Here is a 23,051-nt window from a genome sequence, read left to right on the forward strand (position 1 = left end):
TTCAAAACCCTTACCAATGCTACTGTCATAAACTTGCTATAAAGACTACACTATCGGAATGGAACGGGAGCAGTACTTTCTCATTTCCCTACGCTTGTTTCTTAATCGTACTCTTGCGCTCTATCCAAAATCCTCTTAATACTCTCTTTTAGCTCTCTCTTTGACTCATACCAATGATCCTGTCAAAAACTCATCATCTAAAGACTCTACCACCGGAATGGAACAGCAGCAGTAGTTTTCCTCTCATTTACCAACGCTTATTTCTTCCTCGTGCTTTCACTGCTGTACCCAAATTCCTCCAAATATGAATTAATGAGGTGTGTAAAAATAATTGAAAAGTTTCTGAACCATGATTTATTACGTGAATATAGCTTCAGGCAGGGAGGGAAGGGCCTTCCGCAAGCGAGAAAATAACCTGGCGTTTAGACAAAGCTCGGATGAGGGAGAAGTCGGAAAGTAAGAGGGTTGCTCAAGTGCGGTGGTGCAATATTAATGGAGACACGGAAAGTTATGAATCCTCCCCTCGTGGCGGGACGCTTCCACGCCACAGAAAGTTTCTTATTCCCGCTAAACCGCGGGGAGGGTGACTCCTCTCCCAAATCCCGCTGCCAAGCACGCCTCAACCTTGGGCGAGAAGGGAGAGAGACAATAGATGAGAACTCACTGGATGCTAACAACTCCATAGTTTATATTGCGCGTCCTATTCAAATCAAACGTGTTTACTATCTAGTGCAAGTGTGAATACTTGTTTCTGGCTTGATGTATTCAAACGGGAAATTTCTCTCTTTTGGAAAGACTAAGGGTGTATACACTGAAATGTATTAATTATGTAAGAAACTCGTTGAGACGGAATATTCGGAAAATAAAAAATATAAATTGTAAGAAATTGTTCAGTTGTGAATAAGTTTGTGCTGATATGCAGCGCTAGTTTTATTTTTAGCTTTATTATCCTTGAAAGGGACAATCTTGAGAATAATTCACTGGAAATATTTCACAAGTACTCAAATATCTATTTCTCGCCTGGTTTCAATTCATTTTGTGTTATTTTCAGGCCACTTGAGTTTTTTTTTCAGGTTTAGCGATAAAATTACTTATTCACAGTTTAAAATCTTTAATTTCATCGTCAGGGCAAGAATCCAATCATAAATTATTATACCTACAGTTATTTAAAATTGTAACATTATTGGGAAAGAAGAAGATAATTCAATTAAGCTAAATATTAATGTTAAATTAATTGAAGCCAAATTAAATATTGAAGCAATAAACACCAGTTACCTTTTAAGGTAAGAATGAAACTCTAACGTGACAGCCAGTACCAATGTGAGAAGTTTTGAAAATTACTGCTTTCTTTATTAGATAAAATTATGGGTATTTGAAAATTTACCATTTTTCCTCGCAAACCAAAAAATTTAATTTTTGGTGATGCTTTAGTGGCTCAAAATCAAGAAGTTCTAACTTACGATAAATATAACGAAGCTATAAATCAATCTTTACGACGTTGGGGAGCATGATGACCTAATGAGTAAAGCGTTGGAAAACCAGTAGAAGGGTCTTAAGTTCAAATACTGGGAAGCCTTTGATACTAATTTTCGATGCTTGTGGTGGCACAGAAAATGGAGCAATCCTCCTACCATGTGGTAAATTAAAAGTACGATTATAAGTAAAATTAATCACGAGCTAAAGGAAAATCGTATTCAAACTTTAACGCTATAAAAAGCCTGAAAATCTTAAAATAAGTACGGAGGCATAGTAGAACTCCTAATCCAATGTAAAATTGAGTAAATTTGTCAATAAAAAAGAGGGATACAGTTAATATCATTAAAGGCATGTTACCCAATTCATTTAAATTAAAGGTGTCAGTTATGAAATAATTGCAATTAATTATCATTAAATTTGTTAGAAAAAACGTATGATTCACATGGTCAGACGAAGAAAATCGTGGAGGAACGAGTGGATAACAAAAATGGAAAATGATATTTCAAATAAAATATATTGAGCAAGTAAAGAAGATCGCGAGAAAGGAAGGTCGTATAAGCCGACGTTTCGATAGACGACTTGGCTCCCATCTTCAAGGCCGTTTTACTCTTGATCCATTCTTCTCGGGTTCTCAGCCAGGTTAATTCTTTCGTATAAGCCAATGTTTCGATAGACGACTTGTCTCCCATCTTCGAGGCCGTGTTACTCTTTGAAAGTCCAATTTTCGGCCTTGAAGATGGGAGACAAGTCGTCTATCGAAACATTGGCTTATACGAAAGAATTAACCTCGCTGAGAACCCGAGAAGAATTCATCAATAGTATTCACCAGGAGGATTTAAAATCGTTAAAGTAATGTATAGTTGTAAGAAGATAAAATGAAGGAGAGAATTGAGTGGAGAGTAGCGCAAAGCCAATCCGGGTACTGTTGATTAGAGATAATGATGAGTGAAATTGATGGAATATTTTAGAAGATAGTAAACATAATAAAAATTAAAAAGTATGATCACTTAATCAACTGGCAAGGCGTCAGTGGACTAAGGGGTCTCATTGTTAGACAGAGTAAAACCTTGAACTGGTCTACTGCCGTAGAAACCACCGATGGAGCGTCGGTGGTCTTCTGCGAGGTGTCACCGGCGTGTCTGCCCGGTGAGTAAGTCGCCCCGTGCTACGAGTGGCAATCAATCTCCCCCTTAGCCACTGACTACCGGTGATCCACGCGGCGGTGGACAGCTTTGGTCACGGGAATTCCAAGGGAGAGCGAACCATCCTCCCCTCCTTCCAATAATGCTTCAGCTGGTAACGCGAAAGGGTCGAAATATAGAGTCTCGGGTCGGCGCATTGGATTAAGGGAATTAGTTTGGTCGGAGGCGAAAGGGAAAAACTGCCCGAGTGAAATAATTCCCTCCATTAATAACGAGGACTGTAGGGAGTGACAGGTGCGCCATCAGATAAGGGGGACAGACCCCGAAGCTGCGAGAGAGATTTAGAGGAAGAAGGCACTTGGATGAAAGTCCATGGAACAGATGGTAATCCCACGAGGGAAACAATTTCTTGTTTCTCCAAATGTGCAAAACCCACATAAAAATGTTTCACAACTAATGGAACCCAAGGATAAACCTGCGGTTACTACGGGGGATTTGGAGACGTCATTGATAGGGCTCTCAAAAACTCCAGCTTACAAATTTACATCATTAATATAATTAATTTTCTTTTAATTTCAGACATAAAAAATAAAATTATAGGGCCGTCCAAAACACATTTTTAGTTCTAAAATAATTACATAAATATTGTGCGTATTCCACCAGCTTGGGTGGTTTTACAGAAAAAATAGGTATTCCACATTCCGCCTTGCTACATTGTACATCTCTATTCATTTTGTAATAAAGCTCACTATTCATCAATTAATCCGCATATTCTATTCCCTTCCTTATCCACACATCAATGCATAACATCATCTCCATTAACACATAGTTCACTACCCCAGGAGTCATCCTCAAAACCCAGACCCTGTCTCTCCATATCTATAATAAAAGTTTAAAGCTAAAGTGAAAAAACTAATTTTACCTATACATCTATACTGGGCAATATCACATCCTTATTCTGAATATCGAACAAGGCCGCTCTACTGCAGGTGACAGTTTTAAAATCACGGGAAAATATCTATTCCAAAACCAATACCCTAATGGGCATTTATCAAGTGTTCAGGCTTCACTTAGTGGAATCACATATCTATAGTACGAAACAACTCACTTTGGAATGTTCCACAATACTTAATTATTCCGCCTCTGGGTTTCAACTACTAGATAATATTGTGCGAAATATCCTCAAAGAAAAAATCGACCGACTTGACCGGTACTCGAACCCGGATCCCCCGATTTCCGGTCGAGTGATTTAGCCAGGTAAGCTACCGAGATTTCATGCTCTCCTATGGAAATTTGAGGACTCTACCGGACAAGTTGGTAGGTATGGACAGCTGTGCACATGGTGCAACAAGCAGTCCAAATCGTGCGCACAGTGCCACAGCCGGAGAGCAAATCCCGACCTTTGACCACATAGAGGCGGTCGATTTTACTAATTTAGGTGTGCCGGGACTAGCCACGGTGATAACTTTATTTAACGGTGATGATTTTTTTCTCTGTGGATTTTTCGCACATGTGCATTGCGGGTGGCTCCGCAAAGTTATTACCGTGGCTAGTCCCAGTAAACTTAATAACCTTGATAATGGCTTTCTAGTAGTTGAAACCCAGTGTCGGAATGATTAAGTTTTTGAAACATTACAAAGTAAGTCACTTTGCACAATACACTTATGAACATGTCTGACGTAATTTCAACTTATAAGTGATAACCATGGAATCTAGTCCATTTCTTGGAGACATCCAATATTGTATCACAGTACAATCAGCAGCAAGCCCTGGAATAACTGCTAATTCCATGCTTTTAAAACGAAGTTTTCATCGTTTAAAAAACTTAGAAGAAATTACTTCTACGGAACACTAAGGAGGATTCATTAAGACCCGAGTTTATCAGAGTTTTAAGCAGGATGAAGTCAGCTATGACCGAAGAGCAACTTTCTTGGTGCTCAAGTGGAACATTTCTCCTCGGGGAATTCTTTTCCTTATCTTGGCTTCGGCTAATCCCGCGGCTGATGACTTGTCTAGTACGTAAAGGGAGTTTGGAGTTAATTCCAATTGGGTGGAATGTGGAGGTGACTGTGATGGATACTAGCGGATTAATGAAGCAATCTAACTTGTTGGTTCGCTCTTCGTTTTAGTTTTTCCTCTCTCAGTAGGTACTTTTGTGTTAAGTAACAAGATACGGTATTTACTTGGATGTAAAAAATGTACTGTCCAAGTCACCTTGTAAATCTCACGAGCAAAAGTTTTGAAAAGCAACAATTTTTAAATTGACTTTATTTAAAAAGTTGTATTCAAAGTTATACATTCCCATTCAATATTTTTTGAACAATTGAGAAGAAAAAGGTAGAGCTAAGTGAGCCCAAAAACAGGAAAAAAATTGAAATTCACCTATGAAGATCTAATTTACTAGCGACATCAATAAAAAAATGAAATGAAAGAAAGCGATAATAATGCGCAACTCCGGCTTGGAAATGGCAGAAAAGATAAACAACCAAACAAATTATTGTGTAATACAATGAAAAATCTTAAGTTTACGGGAACATCAATTTCACCTAGTTAAAATTCAGTCGTTGTAATGAACTAGGCGAATTTTTATCGGAGGGGACCTCCTTTTCTGTGATAAAATAAGTTCCAAGTATGAAAAACGTTCATTGATTATGGCTAAAATGATTTCGGAAATTTTTGCCACAGGTTCATTCAAAACTATACAAACAAGTCGTCATTACAGTCTAGCTTCGATTTCTTAAATACACACAAGTACCGAGTTTCATCTTACCTTACTGTTATCATACTGTAATACCATTGGGAATTCTAAAAAAATGGATTGGGTTCACTGCTAATAACTTATACGTCGAAATTTGTTAAACATGTTCATAATTGTATTGGTTTTCGAATAAAGATTTCCACGTGCTTTTAATACTGTATCCCCCTGTACTGTATATTTTCAGTACAGTAAAGCTGTTTGTCCCGATATTCAGGTCAACGCTGAGATTTTTCTTCTGCATTTTAGATCTAACTCAAAACTTTCAATAGGAATGTGGAGAAACAGGGTGCGGGCAAGAAATTATATACCCTATGTACCATCGTACTCAAAGGGATCGAAATGGTCCCATAGATAATAAGCAGGAGCCATAAATGTCAGACCTAGTTCGTCGTAATGAGTTTCCATTCGGCGTCTGATATCCTTCGGGAAAGTCCCTTTAAAAGTTTAAGTCCTTGTATCGAGCTGGGTATCCTGAGTTCTCCTGCCAACTCTGGACGACGCATCCGACGGTGCTGCTGTCGAGAGGGAAGTTCGAAGGATGGGCTAAGTTGATTGGAGTCGTGCGCATAACCCAGCCGCTGGGGAAATGAGCGGGGCGCAGCGGGATGCCAAGTGAAGGTCCCAGAAGTAATAGCCTTTGAGTCGACAGGACTGAGTCCGCCGATAAAATGGGTCGTCGGATGCCTGCTACCAAGCCAACCTAAATCCCCCTTCCCCCGAAACTTTAGTGGGCTAAAAAAATTAAAATACGTACGCAAGACCCTTGCGAAGAACATATAAAAGCATCTTATTTTAATTATAGCCTGTGTAGAAATCAATATCACCTGGCCTAACTTTGTGGAACCCATACATAAGGTAATTAAATATAAGAATTGGTAATAGACTATCGATTTAGCTCAATAAATAAATAATCTGAGAAAGAGATTTTTCCGTTTTATAAATATTCCACTTTATTTTCCATTTAAGAGACGTTTGTTGAGAATAACTGCGAGTAGAAAAATAAAGATGGCTCTTAAGTTTACATGCATATACAAGGAAGAAATGGATCATAGGAAATGCTCATCGAAGGAAAAGTTAATTGATTGTGACAAAGAGATATGTAGGGCTGGAATGTCACTGGATTTGACGTGAGAAATACAGTTGAACATGCTACCGTCATTTTTAATTAATGCAACGATAATACGTCAAAGAAAATATACTACTCTGTCCTCATTAAGATACTAAAATAAACTGCTCATATAATATAAATAACCCATATAAATCGGTATCTTCATAATATCGGTAAATGCCTCCAAACTGTCAACTGGCAAAAATATTTAACCTGTTATTGATTAACCTGTTATGGCATCCTCTAGCTCTACTAATAATTTATCTCTACCCTCAATCATCAAACTTGTAGAAGAAATTTATATGCTTATTCTATAAATAACTACTCATTATTTTCTTTCAGGACCAAATTAGAAATAGAAAAAAATGTACCTTTAGATTGATAAGAAGCCGAAATCCTGTCTAAATGCAGGGTGATTCCACTTTTCATCCCTGCCACTTTTTTCACTCAGGCAGGGATAGGGGTAGACACAACGCCATAGAGCGCAGCATGGATTCATGCCCTAAGGGACATAGACTGCATTGCGGGCTTATCACAGGTCTCTTATCTGGGGGAAACGTGGGTGGGGGGAGGGAGGGGGCGGAGGCTGTGACTAGGGGGAGGGGGTTAACGCTGGATCACGGCCGTGTATGGTCCCCAGCGAGCATCACGAGTTCAACTCGGCCCAGCATGCATTACGAGGCGGGGGAAACTGGGAGGCAACGCCTACTCGTTTGAATTCGTTCCTATAACCGCCCCTCTTCCATTTTGTACCTCCATTTCAACCATCGGAATATGTGAAATATGATTTTATGCTTTCCCGGCGAATAATGTGGGTAAACTTTTCTCGGGATTCCCACCAGGTTACTGTTTTTATAACGGCCAACGTTTCAAGTACTGTCTCGGCACTCATCATTAGGGCTGAATATTGATTTACCGAGACGGTACTTGAAACGTTATAAAAACATTAACCCGGTGGGAATCCAGAGAAAAGTTTACCCACATCGGAATATGGACTGAAAAACTTCGCTAATAGCACCCCGCTTGCCGTGTATGCCAATAAAAGAAAGTAACAATGCAGTAAATAATACATGAGTGTTTTAAAGAAATAACATGATGTTTTTTGCATTTGATTTATATATTTGGTGTCTCGTTATTATAGTTACGCTTCCATTTAAATTTGGTTCACATGGAATGTTTTGCGGATCAAAAAGGTCTGCTCACCCTCCCAGACTGAAATTACCTCTATCCTCCTTTTTTCCTCAAGCCTATCCATAAATTCTATTCGCCTCCTCTCACTCTTCTACTTAGATAAAATTTCCCCTCCTTGTACGCTTTTTCGTATTCCATTTCCACTTAATAGTTACACCATTCAGACCGTCGTTCCCCTCCGTATCTCCCAGTCTAAAACTAGCCCAGCATTTCTTAAGGCCGTCTTGCACGGGACACGTAATTAGGTTAGAACTGCATTTTATTCTCTACCTGGCATGCAACTGTAGAACGTAATTAGAACAAGGATATATTTCCATCTTGCATCCATGTATTATCGCATGCGGTCCAGCAATTCGCCGCTTAACACGCAATTTAGACAGCACATTCATACATAATACGTCATATTGTGCAATTAGGTGTACCGTGTAAAATAACCTTAACACTTCTTCTTTCCTTCCCCTTTTCTATCACCTTTTCTTTACCATACTCCTCCATGCCCACATCTGTTCTAGATGTGGGCCTTCAGTCTTTTTTTTTTACCTTTTCTCTCGGCATCCACTTGGCAAACGACTACTTTGTTCTTTTTGTTGTCGTTGTTTGGCAATTCTCTCCCTGATGTCCTTATTCCCGTGTCCGTTTCCCTCTATTATGCTGTCCAAATAGCTCTACTTCAAATGATAAAGCCCATCAATTTTTATGTCAATCCAAAGCCTCCTTACGTTGCTCATGGGCAAATATTCTTTAAAATATTCAAAGCTAAATGTAAAATTAAAAAATGAGATTTCCTATGATATACCCTTAACGATAAGTAAAGTTGGCAAAAGGAAGTTCATTTTAGTGGGTTTATCTCAACATTTTTTTAATGAATGATTTATGTAACCTTTGTCCGAAAATTGTATCAAAAGCATCAACAATTGTAAAAAAAGCCCCCTGCATAAAGTTCATGTTGCTCTTCAAACATGACCTTGATCCTTCATGTTTCCGATAAACATATACCGTTCTTTATCTTCACGAATGAAGAGAATGTATTGCAACGTCTCCACTGACGGGGAAACAAATAAAGGTGGTTGCTAAAACTAGTTCAATGGTATGCTGGTGCGTGGCTGTGCTTTCTAAAAACAGCATTTTACCCTAGTAAATGAATGACTTTAGATATTTTGACCATACTTGTTACAGTTATTTTTTTGGTGTCGCTTTTTTTCTTTTTGATACCAGATAATCCGTTTTTCGAACCGTATCAAGGTGTTTTAACACATTTGAAAAGTAATTAAAATAATTAATTGTTGCAGAATTGAGTTTAGGATATGCATGATGAAGTAATTTGCAAAAACATTTTTGATACTTCTAAGTCGGAGTGACGCATGAAGTCAGATTTTACTATGGTATATGCAATATACCACTATATATGGTATTTTTCTTTGGTAGATATATATATATATATATAATTTTATATGACATATGCCGTAAACCCCTGGTATAGCCCTGATTGAGAACTCAACATAGAGATAAAACGGTGGTTTTGACTCAGAGAATCCAAATAAATATCTCCGTGTTGTCCTAATTATTGAAGCAGCTTTTTTTTATGCTAGAGGTTAAATAGTAAGGATACTTTCAGACAAGAAAGGAAGAGGGCAAGGTAGATTACTTCAATGAGGGAATTTCAGGCGCATTCTCTGGGCCCCGTGTTAACACTGTCTTCTCTCTTAGCAATGGCCGAACATTCCCCAAGGAGCGAGGATCGTTGGTAAGGGGTGCGTTCTCGGATGACCGTTAAGGGGCGGGCGGCATGCGAGCGTATGGAATGTCCCTCCCCTGAATGCCCGTTCTGCAGTGCGTCCTGCCTCATTAAATGCTCCACCGATCCATATCTCCAAATGCCATTATTCAGCTAGCGATGTACAAGATAACGATCAATGCGTCATCTTATCGGATAGATAGGAATTCACGCCACATCATCTAGAGTATCATGGCATGATTTATGCTGGGATTTTAACACCTCTTACCGGCCACCAATACCTTTGCTAACGTTATTCATTCTCCTGTTACTTGGGTGTTAGTTATTTCACATATCAGTAATGTAAAACTTTCAGGGAGATAAAACTAAGGAGGTCGTTTTAATTAAAACTATTTTCTTCCTTAAATTAGAAGATGATAAAAAGCTAAATAGTAAATACCATGAAATGAGACTGATCTTCCATTGATAAAGATGGTTTTTCTTCGAGACAGAAGGGGAAAAATTAAATATCAAAGCGGACGGATTGATACTAGAATAGAGAAATGCATGAAAGTCAGCCGACACAATATCTACAATGCACCAATGCTCGATAGAAAGATCAATAAGGAAAGAGTACGTCAAAGGTTAGCGCTGAACTTCGCTTAGAAAACTAATCAGAAGGATCCCTGGAAACTCTGTGAGGCGGAGCAATTGTTTTGCAGAGATGTTAGCCGCTATTTCGAGCCCTAGTTCCTATTAGGACTTCAGTACCATAGTTTGAGATGGGTGGATCAATTTTCTCATCGGAGGCAATCGACTGCTTCAGCGGAAATTGAATCTTCCCGATGACGAAGTGCTTTATCTGGCGGCACTAAAATAAGAACGAAGTGCATGAGACGTATCTGCCGACTTCGTGCCCAATTTTAGGGGTTGAAAAATTTGTTAGAGGAAGAAGAACGTATCGCGGATATGTTCCTGTGTATAATTAAATGATATAAGTCACTGTATGAATGTAACACTTTATCACCTGCTCTAGGATAAATAAAAAAATATGAACTCAGTTGATATTTCATTATTATTATTTACGATGGAAACAAGGAGAGATTTAGCAAAATGAAGTGCAGTCGCAGTCGAGTTTCCAAAAATAAGCATCTCAGAAAATAAAATGATGCTCCTATATTGCTTCCGTTGGGAGACAAAATATTCCTCCTTACATAGTAAGATAATGAGAAGTTGCATTGAATATATCATGCGATTGATTAACCATAGGTAACGATGTAATATCTTCAGAAACGTGACAGCAGGGGACATTAACAAACTGAACGATCAAAAGTCTCCATTTGAACTGTTACATACTCAGAACTGACACAATGCATAAGTGTCAGCCGACAAAATATCAACGATATATGAATATTTGAGAATATGATTTTAAAGATCCATCTATGGCAAGGGTACGCCAAAGGTTAGCGCTTAACTTTGCGTAGAAAACTAATCAGAAAGGAGGAGTAATTCGTGTTGCTGAGATGTTGGCCTTTATTTCGCGCTCCAGATTCTACTAGCCGTTCGACACCATAGTTTTAGATGGATGGATCAATTTTCTCATCGGAGGTAATCCTCTGTTTCAGCGAAAAGGCCAATTTACCCGAGAGTGAAGTATTTCATATGGCCGGGCGAAAATAGAAACTGTACCTGAGACCTGTCGAATTTGTACCTAATTTTGCGGGTTGAAAAATTTGTAGGAGGAAGAGGAACGTATTAAGGATACGTTACTTTTCAGCGATTTAAGCGTCAAAATATAGATTTTTACTTATAAAAATAATAATGAATGTCTTTGGCTTATTATTTCATGCATAAAAGTTCAAATATAAGAATAAAATGAGCATGCCAGAAAATAAATTGATGCATCTTTATTGCTTCCGTTTCTACTTCGGCAGTAAATTCGTCTCCCCCAAGTCATTTAGCTTCAGGAGAAATAAAACACCATAAGCCTGCATAATGATATTTGAATAAAGGATATGCTGGGAAAACGCATATCTATTGAGAGAAATAAAAAAGAATACCCTAGTATACGCATAGAAAAAGAATCGCTGTCTGCCCCAGCACATGTAAAGGCGATCAGGGAACACTTAGTTTTACAATGGAGGGCAATATTGAGCTCCATTCATGGGAGCAAGCAATAAATACCTATAGGATAAAAAAAGAATTGCGGTCGGCGCAAACTCATAAAATTTTCCTACTTTCACCTTCGGTTTCCGTTAGGGACGTCTGCTTGAGAGCAGAAGAAGGTATGGGAGCCCTCGTGGAAGAGTAGAAAATTTGTCAGATACATTTCCTCCTAACCTCTAAGTAGAAAAAGATAGCAGGAAACATTATTTTACCCAAGAGGCAAGAAAACATAGTGTAGCAAGATGTAAGGAGCGTTTTTAGCACCTGGTTATGGGTATATTAGGTATTTCATGATGGCATAGCTTACGTAATAAACCGAGAAAAAATTCCTCAATACGACCAAATATATGCGTAGATTCGGAGGAAAAATAGGAAAAACTATGTAAACCCAGGCGTTATAAAGTTATTGTCTAAAATAAAAATGTACGTTTACTACTGTTAGATGTAGCGGCTACACACTCTATGCCCTATGCTAGGTTGAGGTTGTAGATTTCCTGAGTCATGATAAGTTTTAGAAAGTCTCTTAGATAATGCAAGCATATGATTACGATAGCACAACTAATGAATGCCAATTGAAATGAGGAAAAATACAGAAAAATTAGGAACGCTGTCTTCCTTCAAGTTCTATAATCAGTCCTCCTTTCCTTCCATCGAAAAAACGTGTGATTAACTATTTATTACCTTCTTGATTTTTGTTCACTTGTGAGTCTAGATTTCATTAAAGAAATTCCAGAAGTTCACAATTAATGTTCACAAAATTTTAATATTTCCCATATAGCGTTGTGATCAATTGTGTTCTGGCAATACTGATTTTGGTCCAATGAAGGTTTCATATATGAAAACATAAAATAGGGTCTCGAATAATTCACTATAAATTTATCAATACACATAGAAATGTTTAATGCTGTAATGTTGGTTAGACGTCAATTCGTAATGTAATGGACAGAATTGAAGAGTGTAGAAGATAAACATACTGTATTACTTACTGTATTAGTATAATTCAGCTTTATTCCCTCATTGTCCGGAGAATACGGCTATATCATTGTGACTCCAAGCGAGGAAACAGTAGCCGCTAAAAAATTGATTTTTACATAGTAATTATTAAGATTTATTGAATATCTAATTCAGTCGTACTTGTGAAGCGTTAATTAGTAATTTAACGAACAGAATCGAAAATAGTGATCAAGAAAACATATTATATGAGTGGATAATCCAACTCCATTCTTACATTGTCCAGAAGATGCTGTTTTATCATTATGACCCCCAGTGACGTAACAGCAACCGCTTTAAAAAATTGATTTTTCCATTATAAATCTCTGTATAAATGCACCGCTTATGTCCCCGTCTGTCGTTCTTTTTACCAGGCGAAGAAGCATCTAACGCTCTCGCATCCACCGCGGGGGAAAGAATGGGATCGTCATCACGGAGACATTACCCGCGGCATTCACAGCCTCCCCCCACCCCCTCCATGGAAAATTAAATCTTCCACCCCAAGACGGAGCTGAATCATCACGTGACTCGCTTCCCAGCATTCCCTTCTTCAACCCACCCACCCCATCTTCTCGACCAAAGTACATCTCCACGAGTGAGTGCGATGGGGGATTTTTTTAACGGAGGGGAGAAAACTGTTTCGCTTGCGAAGATCACTAACGAGCGAAGTTTTTCGGGGGAGAAAAAAATCTTACGGTTCGTTTCTCTCGCTTGCATTTTCTCTTCCAAACCCCTTTCCGTCATTTCCCTCTTCGACACCACTACCCCCGGCTTGACTTAAACCCGATACACCACAGTGTGCATTCATTTTTTTTGTCGAACACTTAGAAAAACGTGCTCACGTCCACACTACCATTTAAGAGGGTTGAAACTAGGAAAGAATGGGGACAGAAAAGTAGGAATATGAAATGGTCCAAGCATAATCTTAGAAATTATAGGGGACCCAACTTAAAATTATCTTAAAGTGTGTTTATGGATTTAATTATGCGAACAATAAGATAACTTCAAGTAACACGAGGTCAAATTTGCAATATTTACATCTCTTAGCAATTTTCAATCAGTCTCTGGCATCAGGTTTTAGCAATAGGGCAAAAATCTTGCTATTTTTAACTTACGAAAACTTTTGAGGCTATATATATTCATTTTAGTCGAATACTTATTGTTAAGAATACGCCACCTGTCCTTACTGCCATTTAAGTGGGTTTAAACTGGGAGAGCATAGGGAAAGAAATGTAGACAGATGAAATGGGAAAAAGCAAGAGCACAGGATTAATGAGGAGCCTACATTTTGAATTATAATTGCGGATCCTTAAGGATTGAACTATGGGAAAAAAGAAGATAACTTCATGTAACAAGAGGTCGGATTCTATGTACACTATTTGCATCTTTTACCTCTTTCTAATCAGTCTCCAGCATCAATTTTTTAGCAATTGGGCAAAAAGCTTGTCGTTTTCAACGTATGAAGAGATTTGAGAAAACGCATAATCATTTTTTGCCGAACAATTAGGATAACGCGCACACTTAAAACCTGCCATTTCAGAGGGTCTAAACTGGGATTAGTTTGGGGCAGAAAAGTAGGAAAATGAAATGGGAAAAGGATTGGGCCTAGCATTTATAAGGAACCCACATTTAAATTATCTTAAAGGTCAGCAATCATTGAGAAGAAGAGAACTTCAAGTAACCTGAGGTGGAATTCTATTTACAGCATTTACATCTCTTACCAATTTTAAATTTGCTCCAGGAATATTTTTTGCAATAGGGCAAACAAACTCTCCATTAAATTTAAACTTTTATCGGGATTCCGCGCGGGTAGGGTATTGTAAGAGCGCCGACGTTTCGGATACCGACTCGTTACCCATTCTCTACGGCTAGTCGGCACCCGAAACTTCGGCGCCCTTACAAAATCTTACCCGCGCGGAATTCCGAGAAAAGCATAAATATTCTGTTCGCCGAAAAAGTGTAAAATCTTAAAAAATATTCCATTTTCAACTTAAGAAGAGGCTGGAGGCTATGAGAAAAAATTATTGTAACACTCAAAGTAAAGGTCTTATAATGAGTTAAAAGTGTCAAAACCGGAAAGGCGATGGTAAACTAATTTTAAGCAATACATTGTAAAGGCCTCCTAAAAGTCCATTTTCACACACAATTGGATAACTCCACCCAACTGGCAGCCTTCGTATGCAGCTCAAAGAAATATTTCTTCGTAATACCTGATAAAAATTGCCCTCTTTTTTGTGAAACTCCAGGGTTGAGCACACACTCCCGTTACCATAGTGATTAGCACGCACAAAGTTATCTTTGCAGCCGACTGAATACAAACATCCGGGTAGCGGTTTGATCTCCCCATAAGTCATTGTCTTTAGTAATTCGTCCTCTATCGATTATCTTCCATCGTCTTCAAGTATACAACAACACATTCCAAACCCACACTAAATCATTTCCCGCATCATCCTAGCCACGAGGGAGTTCTCCATGACGACCTCCCGAAGACAAAACTTCTCTCCGCGCGGAAAGATTTCTCTCTTCGGGCAATATCCCCTCGACCGTCTCGCCGATAAACCTCCCTCTCTCCGCAGGTAACTTTCAAGCAGTCATTACCCTCCAGCAATGTACACACAAAGACCACGAAGATTGCCTACGGTAGCCTTCTCGATAGCGATCGGCAATGTATGCTCGGAGTTGCCTTTCAAAAGTGGGAGAGCATTACCCGCAAGGCCATTAACCCTCCCAGCGTTAAATTTTAACAGCGTAGCAGTAATAGTGATTTTAGCGATTGGAATATTAAGGAAATGGACTGCATTAAGACATAAAAAAAGGTAGGCGTGATTATTGCAGATGTGCAAATTTGGTGAATGGAGTTAAACAAAATAATTAATTTGAGTAGTAACGATAATCACCGTAGCTTAGAAATCTTTGGTAAATAGATGGGATTTTCGGTAGAGGGGTAAAAGCTGAGAATAAAAAAAAAAGGTTTAGTAATAATACTGCGATATAGGGACATGAGATGTCTAACTTTCAGTCAAAGTTAAAAGATTTTCAAAAATACTGTAATTTAAATATCGCATTTTTGAAAAGCTATTTAAAGTATTACTCAACCATAAAAAATCAGCAAAGTTTTTGCACCTTTTATTTAAAAATGAATTCCCCATTTTATTACGCCATTTCCATCGAATAAAAATAGTAGAATTTGACACTCTCACGAACAAGTAAATATGATTTGAACTTGGTTACAAGTAAGTACTGAAATGAAACCAATAAAAAAGACCATTCTTTAAATATATGTAGCTGTTGTAAATTATTTGACTTACCACTGTTGTTACAGATATTGCGATGCAGCTGTTCAAGTCCTTTCTTAGTGTCCTCCACGGGAGAAATGTTTTTCATGGTACCTGGTGAAGAAAAATTGCAATCGTTAGAACTATATTGATAAAAAGCCTTTTTTTATTATTAAAGTATTAACCATTGAAACGGTGGGAACATGGACCCAAAGTAATACTCGGAGTAAAACCCTATAACCGTTCCTAAAAAAGCTGTAATTCATCAAAAACGCGTATTACATGATTTTATTACGAATGCCCTCGGTTGCACAGGCCACTATCGCTCACCGCTCCCAGACCTAACCTTTGAAACGTTGGGAACATGGACCCAAAGGAATACCCGGAGGAAAACCCGATAACTATTCCTGAAAAAGCTGTAATACATAAAAAACGCGTATCACATGTTTTTATAACGATTTTCCTTGGTTGCAATGGTACATCTTCGCTCACCGTTCCCTGATTTAACCGCTGAAACGTTGGGAACATGGACCCAAAAGAATACCCGGAGGAAAACCCGATAACTATTCCTGCAAAAGCGGTAATTCATCAAAAACGCGTATCACATGTTTTTATAACGATTTTCCTCGGTTGCAACAGTACATCTTCGCTCACCGTTCCCAGATTTAACCGCTGAAACGTTGGGAACATGGACCCATAAGAATACCCGGAGGAAAACCCGATAACTATTCCTGCAAAAGCGGTAATTCATCAAAAACGCGTAACGCGTGTTTTTATAACGATTCTCTTTGGTTGCAACAGTAGACCCTCGCTCATAACTCACTCCCCCGACCAGAATAAAAACTTCTTTCTCCCTTCCTACTCTCCTCCCGACAAACTTCCCGGCCATCTCAGCGGGCGGCATTCTCAAACGGGCCTCTCCCACACTTATGCTTCATTTCGCTCCCAAGGAAATTCCTCTCTCCCCCTCGCACCACTCTTGCGCGTTTCGCTTTTCATTTCTTTCTTCCTTCTCTCCCTTAAATCTTCCTCTTCTCCAATACGTCCTCCCAATATTTTTTCTTCCTCGCTTTCATTCTCTGTCTTCAAAGTATTTCATATTTGCATTCCTTCCCCAGCTTCTTCTTCTTATGACCCAGAATATTGCATCTGGATTGTTTGTGTAGCCCAAAACTTCGTTAATTTTCTTTGAGGACCCTTGGAAACTATTTCATGGATACCGTTGAGTAGGAGAGTATCATAAATGAATGACAATTTCGCTAACCACGAAGTTAGGTCGGTGTATGCTGGATATGATGATCGTGCATTTTAATTAACTCAGAGAAAAACAAAACTAAAACTATTTTTGCTGCCCATATTGAGGACATCGCAAGCCTATCATTCGCGGAGAAAATGCTAAAATATGTTATATGCCGAACGAAACGTCGCTTTACAATATGCAGACCTTATCCCGGTTGGAAATCCGAGAAGTTTAGAGAATATGTATATATCCAGAATAAAGTTAAAACAATGGGGAGGGGGGCACTTGGAAGACAAGTTAGTCTTAGGTGACAATACACTGAATTGTTGAGGCCTTTACTTTGTAGAATTCCATTATATGGTTGGAAGAAAATTACTTTGATTTTCTACAAAACACACACTTTATTGCCGACTAGTTTCGGTACACTGTGCCATTTTCAAGACTAGTGATACACATAAGATTTTGCCGGGATATATACACTGTGGTCGGGTGATTGGAGGGGAAGGGGATTACTTCCCCCCCTCCCCTTCCCCTCCAATCACCCGACCACAGTGTATATATCCCGGCAAAATCTTATGTGTATCACTAGTCTTGAAAATGGTACAGTGTACCGAAACTAGTCGGCAATAAAGTGTGTGTTTTGTAGAAAAGCAAAGTAATTTTCTTCCAACCATATTAGGTGACAATACCGTGAAGGCGACAGTGTTGCTAAAACCTAAGGACTATGTCACTAATGGCGATGTGAAATATGCCCATGCAGAATGGGAAAAAATTGAAGTACCATTCTTTAAAAAATAAAATAGCATTATTTTGCATTATCCCTCTATAAAAATTAGCTTTAATCTGCTTTCCAACTCTTTGTTTCTTCTAGAATATATTTTTCTGAGTATGTTTTCTGCTTTAATCGACTAAAACCTAGAGATGCTTGTTTTTCAGAAAAAAATCAGTAAGCTCCTTGAAAACAATATTTTCGACTTTGATCCAAATGTAAAAAAATATTAGCGTGCTAAAAATAAATTCAATTCCATAATCTCAACCGTTTAGAAGGAAGTGAAACATAGGAGCAGGGATGACTGCTAATTCTCGGGTTCTCCAGCCGCGTCTGTCGTTTATGGTTGACAAAAGTTTTGGAAGCCATACTGCTTCCGTCTTCAGGTCGAAGGTGAGAAGTTTTCATTTTTTGCCGTCTTATATAGCACTGCCCGATCTCCTTCTGTGCGCTGATTGATCAGAACTTCCAAACGTTGCTGATTGGGTAGCCGTTGTACCTGTTAATATTATATAACACGGCACAAAATGAAAACTTCTCACCTTCGACCTGAAGACGGAAACAGGATGGCTTCCGAAACTGTTGTCAACCATAAACGACAGACGCGGCTGGAGAACCCGGAAATTAGCAGTCATCGTGAACAATGCCACGGAAACCTACGCACGAATAGGAGCAGGGAGTTGGCTTCATTATCTTTACCCTACAATTTTCTATCCAATTCTAAATGTCTATTATTATTTGAATTTTCTAAGATCCCCCCCAATGATTTACACGCCCAGAAGCCCATGCCTGTTCTGTGCGCTCTTCCACATTTCTTGTCGCTCCCTTTTTTTCATGTGTTCTTTTTTCGTCCTCGCTTCTCACCCGGGGCAACTTCCCGCTCTTTTCCATTCGCGGAAAGCGCTCGTATCTCGTTTCCCGCTTGCTTCGCTTCGTGGCCATGGCTGACGAGTGCTTCGCATTGTCGCGCCTTTTTCGGATAAAAGCGGTCCAAGGTCCATGGGTTAAATGAAGCCACCTCCCTGCACAAAATTTCCACCCCTCTCTTAACGATTAAACTGGTGGAATAGAATTTATTTTTGGGACAGTACTGTTTTTCTTAAAGTTTGATGTATTTATTTCAAAAATATTTTTTAAGGGGCTTACAAATTATTTTTCAGAAATACTAGCAGCTTTAACTTTGATCGATCAAAACATAAAACAGACTCGAAGAAATTAGGTAGAAATGATAAAAAGCCTTTTAATTCTATAATAGGGTTTTTTTATCAGGCTTTTAATGACTCTATTTTAATGTCTATATTGTGATACTCAAAAGTAAAAATGTATAAATAAATGTCAATGCATTCCAATATTTTTTTGTCATGATGTCACGTGTCATCACATCAAGTTTTTTAGTACTTCATATCACCGGGCACTTTTCAATTACACCAGTACTCTTTGCTGCCGACGACAAGTGGCCATTTGTACAGACCAAATGCCCTAAAAAATACTCATTTAATATTGGATAGTTTAAAGTGCAACAAAAGGAGAGGATTTATAATTTGGTATTGAGTGACAAAGCCATGATAAATTTAAGAAAGGGGTGAAGTAAGAAAATTGCTGTTCCAACGCATTCAGGTGTAAACAATATTTTCCAACTCCCCCTACCTTCTGAAATGTGTTGCATACATGCATATAATGCATGAAAATTGAAGAGGGTGGCGCCGAATTATTTTATCCTCCAGAGTTAGAAAAAAACGCTTTATTTATCCCCACAGTGCTGTCCCTTGTTTTTTTCTGACGTTACGCTTCGCCGCTGCTCATTGTTCCTCGGTACGCGGAGCAATGAAAGAAGAATATCTGTTCCTTTCCCGTGAAAAACTGCCCAAGAGCAGAAGCATTCACATCGTTTATTTTCTATTTCATTAATTTTTTTCCATACAGTCACGTGTGTGTGTGTGTGAACTCTTTGGGCCTTCTCACATCCTTTCCAACCTGAATTTGTTTTCAACTCAAATGTTTTTTAATTTTGAGATACCGTTCAGCACTGAATTCAGGGGATGACGAGCGAGGGGCATGCTGTGCGAACGAGTGAATTTAAAGGTGTGGTACGGGATGAAATGAGAGAGTTTGAGAGGATAGGGTAGTGTGTACAAGTCAAGGGGAGCTGGCATGAAAGCCCTTGCGGTCATGCTCCAGTCGGGAAGACGAGCTCTGAATGCGAAAAGCAGCGGACCAGGGTGGAAAAGGCGGGGGAAAGAAAAGTTCACATACACGACACCTCACCCCCCCTCTCTATGAGTGAGGTCACGTGACGAGATGCGAAACAGTTGAGGGTCGGATGAGCGAAACAAGAGACATTCAAGTGACGAGAGGAAGTTTGATAAAAAAATAACAACGACGCAACGTCAAAGCAAACACAATAAAAAACGGACGGCAAAATAAACACGATGCGAAAAAAAAAACAAAATGCTCTCGCTAAAGCGTAGCTTCAGTCGGCGGTGGCGAGTTTACTTGTTTTGAAAATATATAGTCGCAAAAGTTTCTATACGTGATACGTAATTATTTGAAGCGAACATTTCCGCTCACGTTTTATTAAAAAGCAGTCGTCGCGTGTAAAATTTGAAAAAATACGTCCATGTCGATAAGATTATATAAGTTGGAATGGAATGAGTAAAATAGTACCAGGATTTTTCGCATATTTGCTTCTGCCAAAAAACTCCATGCTACGCTCGTATAAGCCATGCATTATTCATCAGTGACAGCGTTTTCAGTAAAAATGAGTTAAATTCCATTTTAAGACTTGAATTAGCCCATGTAATCCAGTTACCAAATTGGCAGTTGGTTGAATATGCAACGTAATAAGTAGATTTGGCTTTTTCATTAAATATTTGAATAAGTAACAGCCATAATTTAGCTTTTTCGAGCCGAGCTTACAAATTTAAATCCGTTTAAACCACTTACGAACCTTCCGCAAAATGAAAGACCAAAGTGAATTATGGCACAGTTTTATCAAGCGAATAGCATTACAATCGTAGAAACAGCAATGTTATTTCCAAATCCACATATAGAGAACAGTTTCAGCACATTGACCGTTGTCATCACGTTTCCTTTATTTACCTTATCTAAAAAGGCAGTTTTACTTCCAAGGAACCGATAAAATTTCTCCCTCGTTCGTTATTTACTCCGGCCATTTCACCGTCTCTATCCTCCATAACCATATTTCAAGCGTCCGATGCGTACTACTTATCACACTTTTCCCTTTTAGTCCTCTTTAATGGCCACGGGGGAACAGCAAATTTTACGCAACTTTACCATACATCTCAGTGTCCCTCCATTACCCGATAGTGTGACATTCAAAATTCCTGTCTATTCCCGTCTATCATGCGTATCTGCTACATAACTCACTTCTTTTCCTCAATCAAGTCGAGCTCTAACCTATTTCTCCTCATTCTCGCACGGCCCGCCCCAGGATGCCCACTTACAAAAAATATTGGGGGGGCCCAAACCGGGGATCTTGCCCCGAGAAATTTTATAAGTAGTGAGTTTTAAGTTTTTTAAGCATTTTAGAAGTCAGATGATCAACACTAGAACCCTGATAACTCGAATCTCGATATCTGGACGCTCCGGGGAAAATTGACAAGCCTGACAGATTTTTTCCTCACACCCATATCGAATCTTTGAGGGGGCTCGGGCCCCCTCAGGCACCATGGAGTCGGCGCCACTAGCCCGCCCACATTTTAAGGGCACTTGCAATCTGTTACAATATTCCATGCGCATAATACAAATGTTCACCTGTTCAGCATAGACCTAACTTTCAATTAGGTAAACCGTCTTCGTCGCATGTTCAAGAAGGTATAGACGTTCCTTCAATTCCAAACCTTGGTTCCTATCATAAAACACGACGTATCGCCGTGAAAGGAAATCCTATGAGAGTGAACTTAGACCAGTTGAACTCAATTCGGATTTGATTAAGGTGCGGAGAGGTGGATCAGGAATTCCTAATTCTTGCGGTTTAGAATAAGTATTTACTGACTAGATTGGATGATGGGAAGGGATTAATTTTTTAAATTCAAAATAACAATGGGCAATATAAATAAGTAGCAGAAATCGAAAGAAAACTTGGTATTAAGTATTTATATTTTCCTTCCTAAAATTATCTATAGTGTAAGCAATTAAAATAATATTTGTTATGTCCAAAAGTAATCTGAAAACGTCTATAATGACTAATGGAGACGGACTGATAATATTCAATATCAGGCTTACTATGACTGTAATGATACTAGGGACAAGTTAGTAATTGGCCTAGTGGCTTGTTAAAGCTCGACAGATACCGACATGCATCACGGCGTGTTCCGGAGCTGGCTCAACGACTCTTGACAATGTCGTGAGACACTTTGAAATCGATTGAATTTAGATAAACATGGTGTGGAAAATTACTGTATTGTCACTAATTATTATTAGATGAATTTTCACAAAGATTACCACTATCCTTTGAGTGCCTAAGGTAACCTGTACTCATCGAGCCCATGCAAAATTACATTCCATTAGGTGAAACAAATAGGGAGAGTAACCACCTTAATGAAAACTATTTATAAAAAAAAGAGAGGTAAGAGGGAACACATCACTGTACAAATTTTGTCAATATTTTACGACGACCAATACCCTTTTTATGGCCTCTGTTTCTTTTTTGTGTCTCTGTGTGTAACGACATTAACTTGAACTATTTATATTACGTGCCACGTGCATTTCGTATTTTCCAATACATTGTATATATATATATATAGATATATATATTTTATGCCTGAGAAAAAACTGAGATATTTTCAATTTGAGCTGCTTAAATGCCATTATACTCCATAAATTCTGAATATTTCAAGATGATAGCGTCAGTTTCAAACGAAGAATTTAGTTAGTCGAGTTGAACTAGTCGAACGGGAGTGAGGTGTAAGGCAGGTAGTGCCTATTGATAAATGTTAGCTGGGCCAGTGAAGGTAGAGGGAGAAATCAGAAATTGGAAACCCGATTTTCGGCCGCACATGAAGGCTTGGGTAAGTTTATGGGTGTGGAAGTGGAACAGTTCGGGCGATAACAACTCCTCACTGCAGGGGACGTGAAATGAGTTCCTACAGATGAGAAGGACGAGGTTATGGTCGAAATTAGGCAGGGTTATTTCACTTCTGGGTGTTTCGAGGAGTCGTTGAACCTTTCATGGGCAAACTCCGATTTTCTGATCCCTCTTC

At 38.8% G+C, this 23,051-nt stretch overlaps 1 long non-coding RNA gene across 2 annotated transcripts in view; it reads right to left on the reverse strand.

Annotated features, from left to right (window-relative positions):
* Nucleotides 1–23,051, reverse strand: part of LOC124160659 — a 170,690-nt gene that overhangs the window by 59,523 nt on the left and 88,116 nt on the right. For both annotated transcript variants that reach the window (XR_006865218.1, XR_006865217.1), the window contains exon 2: nt 15,854–15,934. This is a non-coding gene — a long non-coding RNA (uncharacterized LOC124160659). The remainder of the gene's footprint in view (nt 1–15,853; nt 15,935–23,051) is intronic.

The sequence above is a fragment of the Ischnura elegans genome, chromosome 6, assembly GCF_921293095.1.
Source record: "Ischnura elegans chromosome 6, ioIscEleg1.1, whole genome shotgun sequence".
NCBI classification, from domain to species: domain Eukaryota; kingdom Metazoa; phylum Arthropoda; class Insecta; order Odonata; family Coenagrionidae; genus Ischnura; species Ischnura elegans.